Here is an 18,988-nt window from a genome sequence, read left to right as displayed (position 1 = left end):
AAAGAAATTAGCTGGACAACTAAAAATATATATATATAAAATTAGCCAGGCATGGTGGCGCATGCCTGTAGTCTCAGCTACTCGGGAGGCTAAGGCAGGAAGATTGCTTGAGCCCAGGAGTTTGAGGCTGCTGTGAGCTCGGCTGATGCCACGGCACTCTAGCCCGGGCAACAGAGTGAGACTCTGTCTCAAAAAAAAAAAGAGGAATAATAATAATAGCAGCAAATACTTATTAAAATATTAGTATATACTAGCACTATGCTAAATACTTTTACAAGAATTATGTTATTTAATATTGATAAGGTCAGTTTCATTACTACCATCCTTTCAAAAATGGAGAAATTGAGGCTTAAAGAAAATAAGTAGTTTATGCAAGGTCACAGTTACTAAGCACTGAAGCCAGGGAAAGACTTTGACTTTAGATTAAGTGAATTTGAGATATCTGGAGAGTTATCCAAATGTGGATTTCTAGTAGGCAGCTCAATACTTTTGTACAGGCTGGATGCAGTGGCTCATGCCTATAATCCCAACACTTTTGCTTGAGGCCAAGGAAGGAGGATTTTGCTTGAGGCCAGGATTTTAAGACCAGCCTGCAACACACCGAGACTCTGTCTCTACAAAAAATAAAAAAATTAGCCGGGTGTGGTGGCACGAGCCTGTAGTCCCAGCTGCTATGGAGGCTAAGGCAGGAGGTTGGATCACTGGAGCCCAGGAGTTCAAGGTTACAGTGAGCCATGATCATGTCGCTGCACTCCAGCATGGGCGACACAGTGAAACTCCATCTCTAAAAAACCAAAAATAAAAATAAATGTGTGTGTGTGTGTGTGTGTGTGTGTGTGTGTGTGTGTGTGTGTATATTTATTTATTTATTTATTTATTTATTTATTTGTATAGACTTAGGAAAGCTAAGAGTACCACAGATACAGAGTTATAATAATACAACTATACTATTATTACTATTCCTACTAGTAGCATTTATTAGGCATTTGCTATAAATGAAACACTGTTAAATGTCACATTATTTCATTTACACACAATCCTGAGATAGGTACCATTATTCTCCCCATTCATACAGAGAAAGAAACAGAAATGCAGAGAGATGAAGTAAATCATTCGTGTTTCTCAGACAGAAAATAATGGAATCAAATTCAAATGCTGGTCTTTCTGGTTTGGATGAGCAGAGAGAAGAGAAAGTGGGGCAGAAGGTGGGTTGGAGGGAGGAGACAAGGACAGAATCCAGAAGAATATAATTACTTAAAAATCAGGCAGAGAAACAGGCACCACTTCACAGGGTTGTTGTAAGGATAAGTAAAAACATGTAAAGCACTTAGGTACTGCTATGGTTTGAATGTGTCCCCTCTAAAATTCAAGTATTACCAATGTGATGGTATTAAGAGGTTAGGCCTCTAAGACCTGAATTAGGGAATGAGGGCTTCTTCCCTCATGAATGGGATTAGCTGCCCATATAAAAGGGCTTGATGGAGAGACTTATTCCCTTTTTGCCCTTTTGCCTTCTGCCATGTGAGGACACATCATTCAAGGTGCCCTCCTGGAAGCAGAAACCAAACACTCATCAGTGAACCTGCAGGTGCCTTGATCTTTAAACTTCTCAGCCTCCAGAACTATGAGAAAATAAATTTCTGTTTTTTATAAATTACTCAGTCTCAGGTATTCTATTATAGCAGCACAAACAGACTAAGACAGCTACTAAAGAAAAGTTGTATTAATACAGAGGATTTGGCCGGGCACGGTGGCTCATGCCTGTAATCCTAGCACTCTGGGAGGCCAAGGCGGGAGGATCGCTAGAGGTCAGGAGTTCGAGACCAGCCTGAGCAAGAGCGAGACCCCATCTCTACTAAAAATAGAAAGAAATGATCTGGACAGCTAAAAATATATAGAAAAAATTAGCCAGGCATGGTGGCACATGCCTGTAGTCCTAGCTACTCGGGAGGCTGAGGCAGAAGGATTGCTAGAGACCAGGAGTTTGAGGTTTCTGTGAGCTAGGCTGACGCCACGGCACTCTAGCCTGGGCAACAGAGCAAGACTCTGTCTCAAAAAAAAAAAAAATAGAGAGGATTTGTTAGAGAGGATAGGTAGACAGAAGAGAACCAACAGAAAAGTAGATACATTAAATGCAAAAGGACTCATTAATAAAACAAAGTCCCAAAGAAGTGGTAGAATGGGATCAGGACAGTACAGGTAAACACACAGTTATGATCCTAACTGCTGAAGAGAATGAATGTCAACTGGTTTGGAGGACAGTAGGCCAACTTTTATCAGTATTTCAAATGTGCACATCTTTAGATCCTTTCTCCTCTTCCAAAACTTGGCTGTGCATATATACCCAAGCAAGCATATAGCTACAAATGCAAGGATGTTCCACCTTCAGCAATATTGGTGAAAACAAAAAATGGAAATAACTTAAAAGTCCATCAAGAGGGGAAAGGTGAAATAAAGTAATGCACATTCATACAATGAAATCTTATGTAGCCATTTAAAAGAAAGATGTAAGTATGCTGACATGAAAAGATTTTCATAATTTATTTTTAATTAAACTTTTTGTTTTGAGATAACAGTAGAGTTGCATGCAATTATATGAAATAATAAAGAAGCCAGGCATAGCTGCTTGAGTCTGTAATCCCAGCTACTTGGGAGGCTAAGGCAGGAAGATAGCTTGAGAGCACAGGAGTTCAAGGCTGCACTGAGCTATGATCATGCCACTCAACTCCAACCCAGGCAACAAGCCAGACCTTATCTCTAAAACAAAGAAAAAAGAAAAAAAGATATAATAGAGTGATCCCATATACCATAGTTTCCCTCAATGATAACATCTTGAAAAACTATAGTTTAATTTTTAATTTAAAAAAAACTTATATCTGAATCCTCTGATCCCACAAAAAAAGCTTTAAATATTATGCATATTACATACATTTCCCCTGGTGTATTTTAAGTGTTCATACAATTTGCTATGTACAGAAGAAGATATACATTTAACTGCTAGTAGTTGACACCTCTGGGAAGTATGAAAGGTTAGAGGAGGAAGAAAATAGAGGACATATACTTTTATTTTATGTATATTTACACTAGTTTTTCTCACTTAGAAAGTACATAGATTACTTCCAGAATATAAAAGGTAAACAGAGGGGTTAGACTTTGAAATAAATATAGGCACCTATTCTTTTGGTTAGGGGGTTTAATATTTGGAAGCAGAAGGGAGGTAAAGTAAGGAAAATCACACTGAAAGCCTCTATTTACTCGACTGAGTAGAATGGTAGGCTGCGATTCATTTGGTAACAAGTACTCTGTTCACAGCCTATTCTGTGCCAGGCTCTGTCCTAGACATTGGAAAATCAAAAATTAACCACACAGGTGTGACCTCTGACCTCAAAGAGCTTAGAGTCTACAAGGATGGTAGACATTAACAAAAAAATTACACAATTATAATCACCAAACAGCACAGCAGTTTAGAACACTGGCTCTGGAGTCTGACTACCCGGGTTCAAGTTCCAGCTCTGCTACCAAATGGCTGTGTGACTTTGGACAAGTGACTTTAACACTCCTCACTTTGGTTTCCTCATCTATAAAATGGAGATAATTATAGGCCCTATTTATTTATCCACCTATCTAACTCATAGGGTTGCTGTGAAAACTAAAAAAGTTCTTATGTATAAAGTACTGAGAACCGTCTCTGGCATTCAAACTCAAATGTTTGCTGTTATTACTGTTGTTGCTCTCATTACTATTATTTCAGGAGGAAGTTAATTTACCTTTAGGTAAATAGAAGGTCAGGAAAAACTTCCTGGAGAAAGTGACAGATAAGCTAAGTCCCAAAGATGAGTATGAATTAAACATGCCAAAGGAAAAGTGTCTAGCAGAGGAAGAGCACATACAAAACCTTATGCTAATGGCCGTGTCATGGGAAGGGCCAGTGAAGCTGGCGCACTGACAGGAGAGAGAGGAGGCTGAAGAACTAAGACCCGTTAAACTTAAGAATTTTATCTCTGTTATGAAATGTATTGTACAAGAAATAATATAATAGATTTGTTGTTTCTTTGTTTTTTTAAAGGTCACTCTGAACCAGGAGCAATGGCTCACCCCTGAAATCCCAGCACTTTGGGAGGCTGAGGTGGGAAGATCACTTGAGGCCAGGTGTTCAAGACCAACCTGGGCAACATAGTGAGATCTCATCTCTATTAAAAAAATTTTTAAATTAGTGGGTTTGGTGGCACACACCTACAGTCCTAACTACTTGGGAGGCTGAGGCAGGAGGATCACTTGAGCCCAGGAGTTAAAGGCTGCAGTGAGCTGTGATTATGCCGCTGCACTTCAGCCTGGGCAATAGAGCAAGACTCTGTCTCTTAAAAATAAGTAAATAAGTAGGAAATTTTAAAAAGTTAAGACAAATGATATTCTAAGAGAAAATACTTGCAACATATTTAACAAAGGATTAATAACCATAACATGACAAGAGTAAGAAATAATCTTTTTAAAAGCTAACCAAAAAATGGGGTTGGGGAAATGAAGTTGATTTTATATACTCATATACAAATGGACTGAGTTACAAAAGCTGTAGAACAAAATAAAAACCCCAAAATCTACTTACCAATATTTTATGTGCACATAAAAAAGTATGGAAGAATACATACTAAACTGTTAACAGTAGGTAACCTCTAGAGAGGAAAATTGGGAATGGGGTAAAGACTTTCAGATTTTTTCTTTATAAACTTCTATATAAATTAAACATTTTACAATGAACATGCTTTTTTAACTTGCCTTTGTTTAATTATAAAAGAAAAATATTGAGTGTCATATTATACATACAAACATATATATTATATAACGTACTATATTACATTTTCAGTAGGAAATAGGCTAATATTTCGGTAGGCTAATACTTTCAATGGGAATAACAAGCTTCCTGATTTTCCCTTGACAATTACTGAACCCCAAAATATTATGACTTGGAAAATATATTCTCACACATTATCAAAAATTTCCTAAGAATTCTTAAAGTAAAAATATGTCAATTTTTTGTCCTCCCCAAATGAGCCACTACTTTCATTTCCAATGGCCTCCTGATCAAATCCAGTTCCAGGCTAATTTCAAAAGTGAACTGTCTAAACCAGACATGAAATTGAACAACATGACACAAAATGTTGGCCCAAAATGGAGCCCATATGTCCAAAATATGCCTAATAATAACAGACAGCAACTGTTTAAGAGTAACGGCAAGGAAATATAGTAACTCCATATTCACTTCAGTTTCAATTCTGAATCATTTCTCAGTCACTAAACTGGAAAAAAAATTTTTTTTAGCCATTTGTCACCTCTGACTAAATGCAGGCTTCAGCCCCCAAATCACTAAGTGTAGAAAAGTGTCCTAAGACTGCCAATGGAAGGGTATTTTCCAGAAAGGGTGGTTCACATACATAGGAGGAAAATCTCATATCAGTAAATCAGCTAATTCCCTCAACCAATTTGGAAACTACTGGAAGTAAATGACTAAGAACTAAAACATATGAGACAGGATGGGAAAAAAATCATACATATTGAAAGCACATAATGTGGTTTAAGTCTGTTTTTTAATTGCCTTTTGCTGAAGTTAGAATATTAAATTCTTTTGCTTTAGATGAATCAGAAATTAGCTTTACTGGTTTCCTATAATGTTGCACTTGGAAATTTTCAGCTGCTATAAAGAATGACATGACAATGTAGGGGATTTTTAACTCCTTATACAGTATTTAGAAGAATGTATTACATCTAAATCTGCCTTATGCTAACAATTCTTCCTATGACTAAACCTAAATTTACTAAAGTGATAAATAAAAACTACCGGTTGTTGGAATTAAACACCCTCCCCTTTCCCTAAAACTGTCAGCTCAAATAAGTTTAAACTTAACACCATTGGTACTAATGTCTCAGAAGATATGACCATAACTACACTGGGAAGCCATAAATTAGTGAAGTTGGAATTCCCTCACAAGGGAGAGAAAGATTCATTATATTTCACCATATATGTAACAGACATATTATCTTGGTTTCTAGAGCATCTATTCTCAGAACCACTAGGCATAGTAGTCTCCTCTGCCCAATCTAAAATCAGTTGCTGAGATATCTGTAACTAAAATGAACTGCAGGACCTAGTTTCACTGTTTCAAAACGTAAACAATCCCTCTGGCCTGATTTACCAATAAATACGTGAGTAAAAAGACATTATTATTAGGAGGAGAGTATATCCCAGGTTTTGGTTTTTTAATGAAGTTTCTTAAGATTTTTCATCTTAAAAGAGAAAGACAAACCTTGTTAGTAATGTACCACTGACTACAAATTACACACTCTGCATCTGATATTCAGTCAGGAAAAAATAGCTCTTCAGGTACACTGTTAACTTTATCATATGCAAATGAGTATAGTATCAGAAAGATCTAGGAAAAAGGTCCCTGTAAGAGTACAGTATTAAGAATTCACAGAGAGACCGGTCAGGACAAAGCCAGGTCAAAACTAAGGTCAAAATCCCTTGGTATTTTTAATCTTGGGACAGCTCCTAATACCGAGCCTTCAGCTTGCTCCTGAGTGTAATTTGTCAGTAACTGCCAAGAAATTGGTTTTAAAAACAATAACTTAAGAGTGCTAGTGTTATCTAATTTATAACATACTTCATTATTATCAGGAAAACACCAAAAATCCCATAACCCTATACCTTTCTAATTATCTCTTCAAGGTATCTTAAATAAAAACAGCATACTATTTATTGCTTCCCATTCTTAACTCCTTTTTTCTTTTATTCTTTGAAATTGCTGACTCAAAGCAATCTTGGGCAATAAAGATCAGTTCAGCATTTTTCCAATTCATCTATAAAACACTTTACCTTTAGTGGCAGTTCAGTATTTAACCACAGATCACATTTCTTTTCCACTGATAAGTACTGTCACAAATTAGTCTTACCAATACAATTTAGCATGTTATCTTATCAGACTTTATAATTACCCACTGCTACCCAAGATCTTGATTTGTCAAATCTTATACCTACAATAGCTCCTTTTTTAAAAAGCACCTTAAAACAGAACTTCAATTTAAGTTCTTTCTCTAGCAAAGGCAGAGTAGTTAGTAAGTAACTAAATGGCTTACAAATTATGTTCTCTTGAAATATTCAAAATATTACTTAAACTAATATGTCTGAACTGCATTTGACTTTTAGTTGCTAAAAGTCTTGTGTTAGATAAAATTCAGGAATTGATCCCATAGAAAACAATTTGTCTCTGTGATTCTTACTCAACATAAAATAACTCCCAAACTACTTTATTATTTTAAAAAATGAAAGGGGGGTGAAGACTGAATTTTTAACTATCAACTATTTTAAATGGTAAAATAAAAGTCTTAGAACAGTCACACTAAATAGTATCTCATTAATGAAATAAATGAATTTTTCATCTTTTTATAGAACATCAGACAACCCACTAACTTTTTAAAGTAATCCACGGAAACAAATTTTAAACCTTGTGCTGTGTTTCATTTGAGAGCATGGAAACTTAAGTGTGGCGTAAGGCAAAATATTCTATATAAAGAAGTTTAACAAAATTTATGCGTCTGTCTGTCATAGCTATAAATGGCTATTTTCACACAAATCTAGTAACTTTCTTCAATATCTTCACATTTAAAAATAATCTTCATAAATTGATTTTAATGAAATTTATTCCCTAAGCCAAGAATTTTTTAAAAAAATCCTAACAATCTAAAATTCCTGACTTTTTATACCAAGCAGTTTTGTCTTTAGTAGAATATATGCTTTTTCTAGCAAACTATGTTAGATGAGGATGGATGTCACCCCACATAAATTATTTTTCTGTCAAATATTATTAAAATCTGAGGATTACTAAAAAAACACATTGCAGTTGCCCCAGTGCGTGAAAAAGGAGCTGAAAGATAGTTTTTATTTGCTTCTTTTATGAATAAAAGGCAAAGATTTCTTAAATATGATACTAAAAGCACAATTCACAAGAGAAACAAATGGATAAATTGAAATTTGAAATAAAAACTTTTGGTTTTCAAAAGACGCTACTGAGAGAATGAAAAGATAAGCCACAGAATGGCAAAACTTTACAAAGCATTTATATGATAAAGGACTTGTATCTAGAATACAGAAAAAGAATTCTCAAAATCCGATAAGAAAATATTCCAATTTTTTAAAATGGGCAAAGGATTTGAACAAATACCTCACCAAAGAAGATACGGAGCTGACAAGTACATGAAAAGATGTTCAATATCAATAGTCATCAGGAAAATGTACCAGAAGATACCACTATACAACTATTAGAATAGCTAAAATTTGGCCGGGTGCAGTGGCTCAGGCCTGTAATCCTAGCCCTCTGAGAGGCCGAGGCGGGAGGATTGCTTGAGCTCAGGAGTTCGAGACCAGTATGAGCAAGAGTGAGACTCCACCTCTACTATAAATAGAAAGAAATGAGCCAAACAACTAAAAATAGAAAAAATTAGCCGGGCATGGTGGCGCATGCCTGTAGTCGCAGCTACTCGGGAGACTGAGGCAGGAGGATCGCTTGAGCCCAGGAGTTTGAGGTTGCTGTGAGCTAGGCTGACGCCACGGCACTCTAGCCCGAACAACAGAGTGAGACTGTCTCAAAAAAAAAAAAAAACAAAACAAAACACAATAGCTAAAATTTAAGACATACCATTGTAGTGTTGTTAAGGATTTAAAGCAACTGGCCAAGGCATGGGGCAGAGGGAGGCCAGCAAAAATAAATAAATAAAATAAAGCAACTGGCCCAGGCCTGGTGGTTATGTTCCGTGTTCTGTTGTTCCAGCTAATCAGGAGGATCACTTGAGGTTAGGAGTTTGCGGCTGTAGTACACTATGATCATGCCTGTTAATAGCCACTGCACACCAGCCTGGGCAACACAGTGAGACCCCATCTCTAAGGAAAAAAAAACAAAAAAACAAAAAGAAAAAGGATTTAAAGCATATGGAACTCTCTTATCTCAAGCACTGCTAGAGAGAGTGTAAAATGGTACAACCACTTTGGAAGACAATGTGGTAGTTTCTCATAAGGTTAAACATTAACCCACCAACATATTAATATGATCCTGCCATTCCAATCTAAGGTATTTACTTAAGTCCTAAGGCATTTATATATGTGTATGTAAAGCTGTACATGAAGTTCAGAGAAGCTTATATTCATAACAGCAAAAAACTAGAAACAATCCAAATGTTTATCAACAGGAGAATGAATTAAAAAATCCTGTTATTTCCATAAAACTTAATGCTACTCAGATATACCACTCAGCAATAAAAAGTAACAAACTCTGATATAGATAACAAAAATGAATGAATGTGAAACACAGTATGGTGATGAAAGAAGAGTACATCCTAAATGAGGCCATTTATAGGAAATTCCAGAAAAGGCAAAAACTAACCTATGGTAACACTTCAAATCGGTGGTTTTCTGGGAGTAGAGGAGCATGGGAATGAATGCAAAAGGTACTAAGGAACTTTGGGGGATAAAAGAATTATTCTGTATCTTCATTGTGTGGTCATTAAATAGATGTGTGTATTTGTCAAAATTCAAATTATATACTTAAAATGTTTTAATTTTATCAAGTGTAAATTATACCTCAATCAAGTTGATTAAGAATATCAAAATGCTATTTTGGAAAAAAAATCTATGAAATTATCACATTTCCTAAGATGTTTATAGTACCTCCACTAGACACTTTAAAATCTTTAGACAGCCTTATAAAGAATCTCAGAAAAGGCTGGGATTATCATTTCATTTTACAAATTGGAGTGGGTGGGGTGGGGAGGCAGGACACACAATGGTAGCGATTAACAGTATGAGTTGGGGAATAACATTACAATGGGCAGCTCTGTCAATGGCAATGAAACAACTGTGAACTAAAATAAAATCTTAAGGCTCACCGCCTACCAGTTGACTGAATGGACCCCCCTCATGGCCAAAGGAATATCCTAAAACTAAATTGCCTGCCAGGAGGAGGGAGGTCAGACATGCCTCATGCCCTCCTCCCTTCTTGGGGACATCCTTTGTAACCCATTAGCAGGCCTACAGGTATGCAAGACAAGTCTGCAGGTTCTCAATTTACAGGACAAATATATGTCCTGTGGCTTAACTCCCATAAACAGCTCGCATGTTAAAACCTTCCAAGCCTTTGGACAAAGCTTCAGGTCTTTAACCAATTATAAGTCAAAGAATCTTTAAACCCACCTATAACCTGTAAGCTCCCCATCCCCTTCTAGATGGCCCACCTTTTCAGGCCAAACCAATGTATGCCCCCCACGTATTGATTTATGACTTTAACTGTAACCCCCGTCTCCCTGAAATGTATAAAACCAAACTGTAACCCAGCCACAGCAAGTCCACTTGCTCAAGACTTCTTGGGCGTGGCTCCAGGTCATGATCCTCAAATTTGGCTCCGAATAAATCTCTTTAAAATGATTTTACAGTTTGGCTTTTTTTCCGTTAACACAACTACCACCCAACAAACTGATAGGACAGAAGATAAAGGAAGTGCTGGGTCCTGATCTGCTGGAAAAACTGTGTAGAACCATGGAAAAAATAAGGACAAAGAAAAATATATGTTCCCAGGAAGAAGGTAGGGTGAGAAAAGACAAGAAATGCCAAAGGTCAAAATTACCTATATTTACCACACAATATTTCAAATATTAAATAAAAAGAAAACAAGCAATATGGAAAACAATTAGCTTAATATAAGTAAAGTGAGTAGAAGGAGCTCAGTGTCTCAGATTTCCCCCAACCTTTTTTCTAAATGGTAAGTACTTTTTGTTTTCAGTATGACCACAATATTGTTATCCCACCTAAACAGAGAATAATTCCTTAACATCAGATATCCAGTCAATGTTCAAATTTCCCCAACTGTCATATAAATTTTTAGCAATTGGTTTGTTCAAATTGCAATCTAGGATTATTTCAGGGGGGGCAAATGGTTTCCTTTTCTCCTGTTCCATGGTCTTTTACCCCTTTGATTTCATACACTTACCTTCTTAATTTTAGGTGTAGGCAGAAGAGCATTTCCTTCCCCCAGTACACTCTACTCCTTCTTAATAAAGAAAATATCCCTTCTTATTCCCAATACTAAAGTCTGCCATTATCCCAGAGCTTTTAGCACATTCAGGAAAAACTTTTAATTTAATCACATAGCCTCCCACCTTCACATTTAAGTTGCCACATTCATTTACTACTTAGGAAAAGATCTGATTTCTAACAACATAAAATGTAAATAATGTAGGCCCATTAAAAGATCATTTTCCATTTCTATTAATCTTTCTGAGAGCTCAATTCTGAATTTTAAGTTATTACGTAGTCAGCTTCCCATTTTAAGTGAGTTACTCTTAACACTGCATGAACTAAGACATAGTGATAGGACATTTAAGACCAAAAGATTACTGCATGGTGCCAGGCAATCAACACTAGGTTAGCTATGTTCCTTAGTCATGAAATGGATCCCTCATTATAATGTCACAAGGTAAACTACATGAGAAGCTATGCAATGATGACCTCAAATACAACCCCTTTGCTAGAAACTAACATAAATGCAGATAGTGAATCAGTAGGGACTGATCTATGCTAGTTTTAGCATACATTAACAGAAGAAGATAGCAAATGCTAGGCAAACAACTACCAGGAATTTTTTAAGGGCATACACTTATTACTGCTTCTAAATTCCAAGAGCTAGTAACTTCAACATTCAGCAGAGCATACTGAATCAAAACCCTTTTAATTATTTGGGCTCACCATTGTGGAGGGCAAAAAATAATCTAATAATATCTTCCCTCACAGAAATTATACTTTAACTCAGCGGTTCCTGACCTTTTTGGGACCAGGGACCAGTTTCATGGAAGACAATGTTTCCACAGATGGGGGGGCAGGGGGCAGTAGTGGATGGTTTCAGGATGATTCAAGCACATTACATTTATTGTGCAGTCAAACCTCTCTGCTAATCTGTATTTGCAGCCGTTCCCTAGCACTACCATGACAGCCTCAGCTCTACCTCAGATCATCAGGCATTAGATTCTCACAAAGAGCATGAAATCTAGACCCCTCACATGTGCAGTTGACAGTAAGGTTTGTGCTCCTGTGAGAATCTAATGCCCGTATGAGAATCTAATGCCACCATGATCTGACAGGAGGTGGAGCGGCTGTAAATACAGAAGAGCTTGGCCCGCCACTTGCCTCCTGCTGGGGGTGGGGGTGGGGGTGGGGGCTAACCTGTGTGAATCAGATTTAAAGAAGTGCAGCTCATAGAAGGGATGGGTCAGCAAGGACTAAAGAAGTCAAAGATAACTAACTATACAATGATCAGACTTGAGCTGAACCTTGAAGGCAGGGCAAGACAAGAATAAGTAACACTAGGATAGACTGTAAGCTCCTGAGGGCAGGGACCATGTCCCTTTCTTGTTCACCACTCCATCTCAGTGCCTAAAACACAGTGACACTCAAATATGTGTGGATGAAATAGAAGGATAAATAAAAGGAAGGAAGGAAAGAAGAAGGGAGAAAAAAATAGGCATTCCAAAAAAGATTTTTTCAAATAAAGATTAAATGTAGCAACTTCACGAGGCTGTGAAGAAAAACAGAATAGTGAGAAATTAGGTAAAACAGGCAGAATGAATCCAAACCATGCACGGTTTTAAAACTTATCCCATATTAAATACTAAAATGAGTATGTCCAGAAAGCACATTGTTACATTTCCACTTTTTAAGAACACTAACTAAAAGTATAAATGGCAATTTTTCCTAAGGTTATCTTTTAATATTATCAGCATAATCTAGAAAGTGTGCTAACATTTCTCCAGAGAAGAACTAATACCCCTAGCTAATACATATGAATGATTTTTGTCCCCAATATTTTTACTATCTGGAAATGTGACTGGGTTACTACTGAGGTCAGTCTCTTTGATAGTTGCATAATCAAATGACTGAGACTCACTACACAATTAAGGCAAGACACAGGAGAATGTAACCTAGCAGAAAAGCCAGTGACTAACACTGAATCACAGTTTCCAAGTGATTATTTCACCAGTACGTCAACCTCCCATATTAACACTCTCATACAATGGTCATTGGAAGTATATCAAAGGTATTATCCAAAAAGTATACACCAAAATTTTGCAGGATAATGCTAAGGAATTGAGGGCAATAACACTTGTTGGGCCTTTGGCTTATAAGCCAAAATTTGTTAAGTCAAGGAGGTTCTTGCCTCCTCAAACTTCACAGTGGGAGGAGAAATCATAATTATGGTGATCTCAGTGTACATGGATCCTTCAGACAACACCCCCCCACCCCACCCCACAAAAAAGAGTTCCAGGTCCTGGTTACTATCAGCTATGGTCTTCAGTGGCAGCTATGCAATCTCTATATAAGAAGAACTTCAGAAAGTACAATCTAATGAGGGAACGAAGCACTGGAAATCTTATCTTAAAGCTACATATGTATAGTAAGCACATTACTTTACTCTAAATTATATGCATATTCAGAGTGAGTTTGCCAGTTCTTAGTATCTCCGGTGGTCATTTTCCTTAGCATTCCTTCTCCTCTTTCAGCCCAAATCCATAACAGACAATGGTCTTGTTATATATTAACACTTTTATAATGGCAGTAATAGAATTCTAGTATAGTTGTGTACAACTGTACATATAGTATAGTTATGTACAACTGATTAGAATTTCATTGTTCAATGTGGATGTCTAACAGCTGGTATCATGGAAAGAACAAAGCCTTGGAATCATATAGATCTACTTATAAATCTTAGCTCTACCATTTAAAAGGTAAAGGACCTTGGACAAGTTACCTAACTGAACCTCAGTTTTTTCAATGGAAACTAGATATAACAATAGTTACTTTGCAGTTTTTGAGGGGCTAGCAAAAATTATATGAAATGTACAGAACACAGCAGGCATTTAGTACATGGCAATTATGACGGAAGGCTGATAACTAGGCTTACACTCAGGTTTCTAAATAGTATTAACTATAAAATGAAAGCATGAATCAGTTTCATGTCTTCCTCTCTATGTCCAGCTATAGGATGATTTACTCACCCTTGTATAGTTTCAACTGGTCTCTAAAGGAAGAAGGCTTTCTCCCAGTCCCTAGTCTTAAGACCAAAATTGACTAACATTACAGCCATCTCCTTGCCATCAACATACTATTATCCCCTCCCTGATTCTGTGGCTTCTAAGAAAATTCTGTGTTTTCACTGTTGCCTAAGTTTCTGTTTTATGGCCTTGGCCAAATACATTCTCTTAAATTTTTTTTAAGAGACAGGGTCTCAGTCACCCAGGCTATAGTGCAGTGGTACCATCATAGCTCACTGAAGCCTTGAACACCTGGACTCAAGCGATCCTCCTGCCTCAGCCTCCCAAGTAGCTGGGATTACAGGTGTAAGCCACCATACCCAGCCTCCCTTAATAAATCCTGAATGCTATTATACCCCCAGTCTATTCTAGGGAGCTCTGACAGTCCCCAGTTTCTCAAGTACCGCCACATTTTAGCTTATCATACTACTACACTCCAAGATGGCAATCAAACTATGAGGCTCTGCCAGTGCCTGCATGCTTTTATGTCCCTGCAACAGGCTGATATCCAGCTCTTCTCACTCCTGGCAAACAGGATCCTGACTTCTGGAATGACAGGTACATCCCTCTCTCTCCCAAGCTTGTCTCACCCAGCTTTATATCCTCTTATTCTCCCATGCACACTTCCCTACAAGCCCACAACAGTAATCTGCATTTGGGGTAAAACATAAAGATACTCAAATAGGAGTCAGAAGACCTTGTTTCTACCTGTACTACCTGAACTAGATCGGAAGGGATAAAATGCTGTGCTTACCTCGCAAGATCACAGCAAGGCTCAGAGAAGACATTTATGAACATACTATACAGATTTTAAATATTATCATAACAAGTTGCTATTATGACTTAATATTTACTTATCAATATAAAACTAACATTTTTTAAATCCTCCAGCGTTATTGTATTAGCAAAATCTTAGCAACAAGTCAAATAGCTAAAAAAAGAATTATGATACGTTCCTTCACTGGACTACTATGCAGCTTTTGTTTTTTTAATTAGAAAGCTCCTTATAGAGCTACATGTAGTAATCCTCAATATACAATGGTGAAAAAAGAAAGATGCAGACTAGCGTGTATAATATAATCTATTACAACTTTTTTTAAAAGAGGGAATAGAGTAACAGATATTCACATTTACTTTATACATTATCTTGGGACATGTAAGACATTGATAATACCAACTGCCTATGGGGAGGGGGACCTGGATGACTGACTATAGGGTATGTGTGGGCAGGATACTTTTCACTGTATTTCACTCTTGTGTAGCTTTTAAATTTTGAATCCCTACTTCCCTAAATGGGGTAGAAATGTCATCTCTTTATGCAACTATAAACCTGAGAAATAAGTTGGACCATTAATAAGGACAACAATATATCTAATGATTCATTTCCTGGGCCAGCTTCAACCTCACAATCACCACCACCTAAAACAAACTATGTTCCCTTCTATGATTTCCTTCCATTAAGTGACCACAGTTAATTTATACCATCTAGTCAAATTTCCTGACTTGCTAATTATGTGTCTATATTGCTATGCATGTCCACATTCAATGTTATTTATAACTCTTAAAATTTACTGTTTAAGGGTTCTTCTGCAAGCCTTAGAAGAGCCCTCTGAACCAAAACATTTCCTACCTTCAGGGCATGTTGGGGATCCATTCCAAAGCTATCTTTTCTGAACCAAAGATTGAGTTCTGCCTGGTAATCACTCAAGAGTCACCACAGGATCCAAGCAAATCACTAATTTGAACTTCAACTATTAGATGGTTATGATGCAAACCATCCTCTATTTATAAAAGAGTAAATTCTGTTAATTTCCTCCAATCTGGCAGAAAAAATATTCCTTCCAAACCTTGCAGAGTAACTATTCCACAGGGATAAGTAAAATTTACCAAGACAACATTCTCCCGAACCTAAATTTTAAACGATATTGCCTGAAACACAATTTTAATTATGGTGGAATGACATAGCAAGACTTGAAACACTGCTCAAAAAAGCAGCTCATGCTACCTCCATTCTTGCTCCCCTATGGCAAAGCAGGTTATTTTTGGAGCTAGCCTATGAAGCAGCACTTTGTTGACTATGAGCTTCATCCTCTGAATATTCCTTTCACATTCAACCTTGATCCCCGCTTTCTGGCACAGAGCTCTAAAACCTCAATGGAATACATAATGAAATGCTGGGTTACTTTAGGACAAAAAGGTTAAGCCTACAAAAGCCTTCTAATTGGGAAATCTCTTCCATGAAAGCATATAGAAATTTGCTGACTCTTTATTTTCCCTTTTCTCTTTTTCCAATAGCTGTTTGCTTTCATTGGAGCAAACCTTCAGTCAAACACAAAAGCCAACCACCTAGCAAGGCTCAAATTTACAGACAGGTGTTTTGCAAGCACAGTAAATCTCAAGAGTAACAAATCAATATGAGATAACATCAACTAACAAGCTACTTATTGGTGTGCTGGGAGAGTTAACTGCCTAAAAGTTTCTCAGTTAAGACTAGCATTGAGAAAAATTTTTAAATAATACAATTAAAAGAAAAGTAAGTCCATTTTCTACCCACAGAAACTTGCAAAAATAAATCCATGTAAGTCAACTAGTCCTGCCCCATAAAAACCCTTTATTCCAGAGTTATTTTAAGTAGCACTTAATTCCAGGGTGGAGACTAAGCATCCCAAACAAACCTATTTGACTATTTCGCTACTTTAATAATTCTAAAATCCATGGTTAGGACTTTTTTTTTTTAAGACTTTATTTCTGCAAAGCCAATCAAGATGTGTTGGAAGGAAAAAGTGTAAAAGTTATTCTTGCATATTTGGGAACAGCAAACAATTAGTTTGAGAAAATGAGGACTTAAAATAGTTGAATCAAAGGCAGTAACCTGCTACTCATTTTAAAACAATGGTGATGTTCTTTCTTAAGCAACATTCTTTTCTTCCCTGATAGCTACAATATGATACAGTACTCAACAGCTCACTTGAAAGTGCTAGAATCAGACCATAAAGAACACCATACCATACCATTTACATTTCCTACTCTACAATGCCTTTTTAGCATTTGAGAAATCACGCATTCATGTAGCATTACGTTGAACAGAAACATCTTTTGTACTTTGGGTTTAGGATCCTTGTCCCTCCAGTTCCAATATTGTGACATCTGACTCTTCATCACTGTAAATATTTTCAGCCATTTGCCATAGCTGCATGATGTTATCCTCAGACACTGAGCAAATGACCCAAGGCTCACTGGGGTTACAACTAAAATCTGAAATCTTGGCAGTGTGTCCTCGATGAATAAATAGGAGTTCTGGAGGCCCATCTTCTGCTCACTGTTCTTCTCCAATTTTACTTAATCCCACACATTCAGGTGGCAATCAATACCACTTGAATAGCTTCATTATGTGGGAGACCAGTGGACCTGGAAAACTTCATCTTTATGAAATTCAAAGGCATGGAGTTTTAACATCAAGTTACGCAGATCCCATAAAGCTATGGTCTTATCTCCAGAGCCAGTCGCTAGAATGAACTCATCATAGGGATTTAACTTGAGGCAGTTGACCTCAGCAGTGTGCACATCAATCAGGTGACTCAGTTTGGAGGTGGTACTGGACCTGGTGTCCCATATCGTAAGTTTCTGATCATCAGTGACAGATCCAAACAATGACTCATGCAGCAGATACCAGGCCACATCCTCTACAACAGTTGAGTGGCCAGTAAAGATGCTTTAGCATCCACAATTTTGCCTTCCTTTGGTCCTCCTCCCTTTATATCCCACAGACAGACAGCATGGTCATTGGATGCACTTAGGAGATGTCCACTCAAATCAGAATTCCAGGAAAGATCACAGCCTTCCTTTTGGTGACCTCTTAACCTAAGATCAGGATTACACTCTCCACTTGGGTCTGGTTTAGCAGGATGTTTTGTATAGTCAAAAACCAAGACATGAGAAGATGGTGTTTTTGTAGCAATGATGTGAGGGTTCCGCAGCATGTAACAAGCACGGTTTATTTCTTCTTCATGATTAATTTTAATTTCACATTCAATTTTTCCTGTTACAGAACCAAAGCCACCAAATTCACCCTTGTCACTGTCACAGTGGGAAGCATCAAACTGTGCATCATCGTTGGGAATGTGTACTCAAGCAACCACCAGATAATTCTGCTCATCAGATGTACGAGTCCCCAGCACTAGCCAATGAAGGACATAATCCTTTCCTTCCAGTTTAGTCACTTCAGGAAGCCACTGAAGAGCATGGGTCATAACAAGGTCATACAGAAACAGTGTATTCTTCTTCCACATTTTATAATTCTTCATTGATGACATGCACCTCCACAGTATCTTCAAACATCTCTTTACTGGCCATCTTGCGTCAGGTTGTTCACCCCTCGCTGCCCCTCGGACTCCCCTAGCTAGCCAAGAGCAGCACAAACGCTGGTGCTCCTGCCTTTGCCAGGCACTTCACACACTCCTAATTCTCAAAGCCTGAGCTCTGTCTTGCAGCTAGGGTGCTCCCCAGGCACCATACTCTTCTTTCCTGGCTCTTCCCCACTTTTGGGTACTGAGGTCTGAGGTGCTCTTCTCTCTCCATGGTTAGGCCTTTTTTAAAAGTCTGAAAGAACTTGATAAAACCTCTGTTGTTTTGTTGTTGTTGTTGTTGTTTTTAAGAAAATGGGTAATCATGTGAAAATACACTTGCAAATTAGCAGTTATTTAGAATTAACAGAGTTTGATGGAAGCACTGTAGGACAATATTCCAACCAAAAAGAAAACAAGAATTTTTTACAACAGGCATCATTTCATTAGTATTGTTCCCCAGACATTAAATTTCTCTGTTTTAAACTTCTCTAATAATCATAAAACCTGGTTTTTGCATGAGA

At 37.3% G+C, this 18,988-nt stretch overlaps 1 protein-coding gene and 1 pseudogene across 8 annotated transcripts in view; both read right to left on the bottom strand.

Moving 5' to 3' along the window:
• The window catches only part of SIK3 (SIK family kinase 3), a 231,255-nt gene that overhangs the window by 191,516 nt on the left and 20,751 nt on the right, over positions 1–18,988 (bottom strand). The window lies entirely within an intron of this gene.
• Positions 16,842–18,739, bottom strand: LOC123641543 (annotated as a pseudogene). The gene has a single exon (XR_006736308.1). The product of XR_006736308.1 is annotated as a histone-binding protein RBBP7-like (transcript).

This window comes from Lemur catta, chromosome 7 (genome assembly GCF_020740605.2).
Source record: "Lemur catta isolate mLemCat1 chromosome 7, mLemCat1.pri, whole genome shotgun sequence".
NCBI classification, from domain to species: Eukaryota; Metazoa; Chordata; class Mammalia; order Primates; family Lemuridae; genus Lemur; species Lemur catta.
This window is presented reverse-complemented; position numbering and strand designations above follow the sequence as displayed.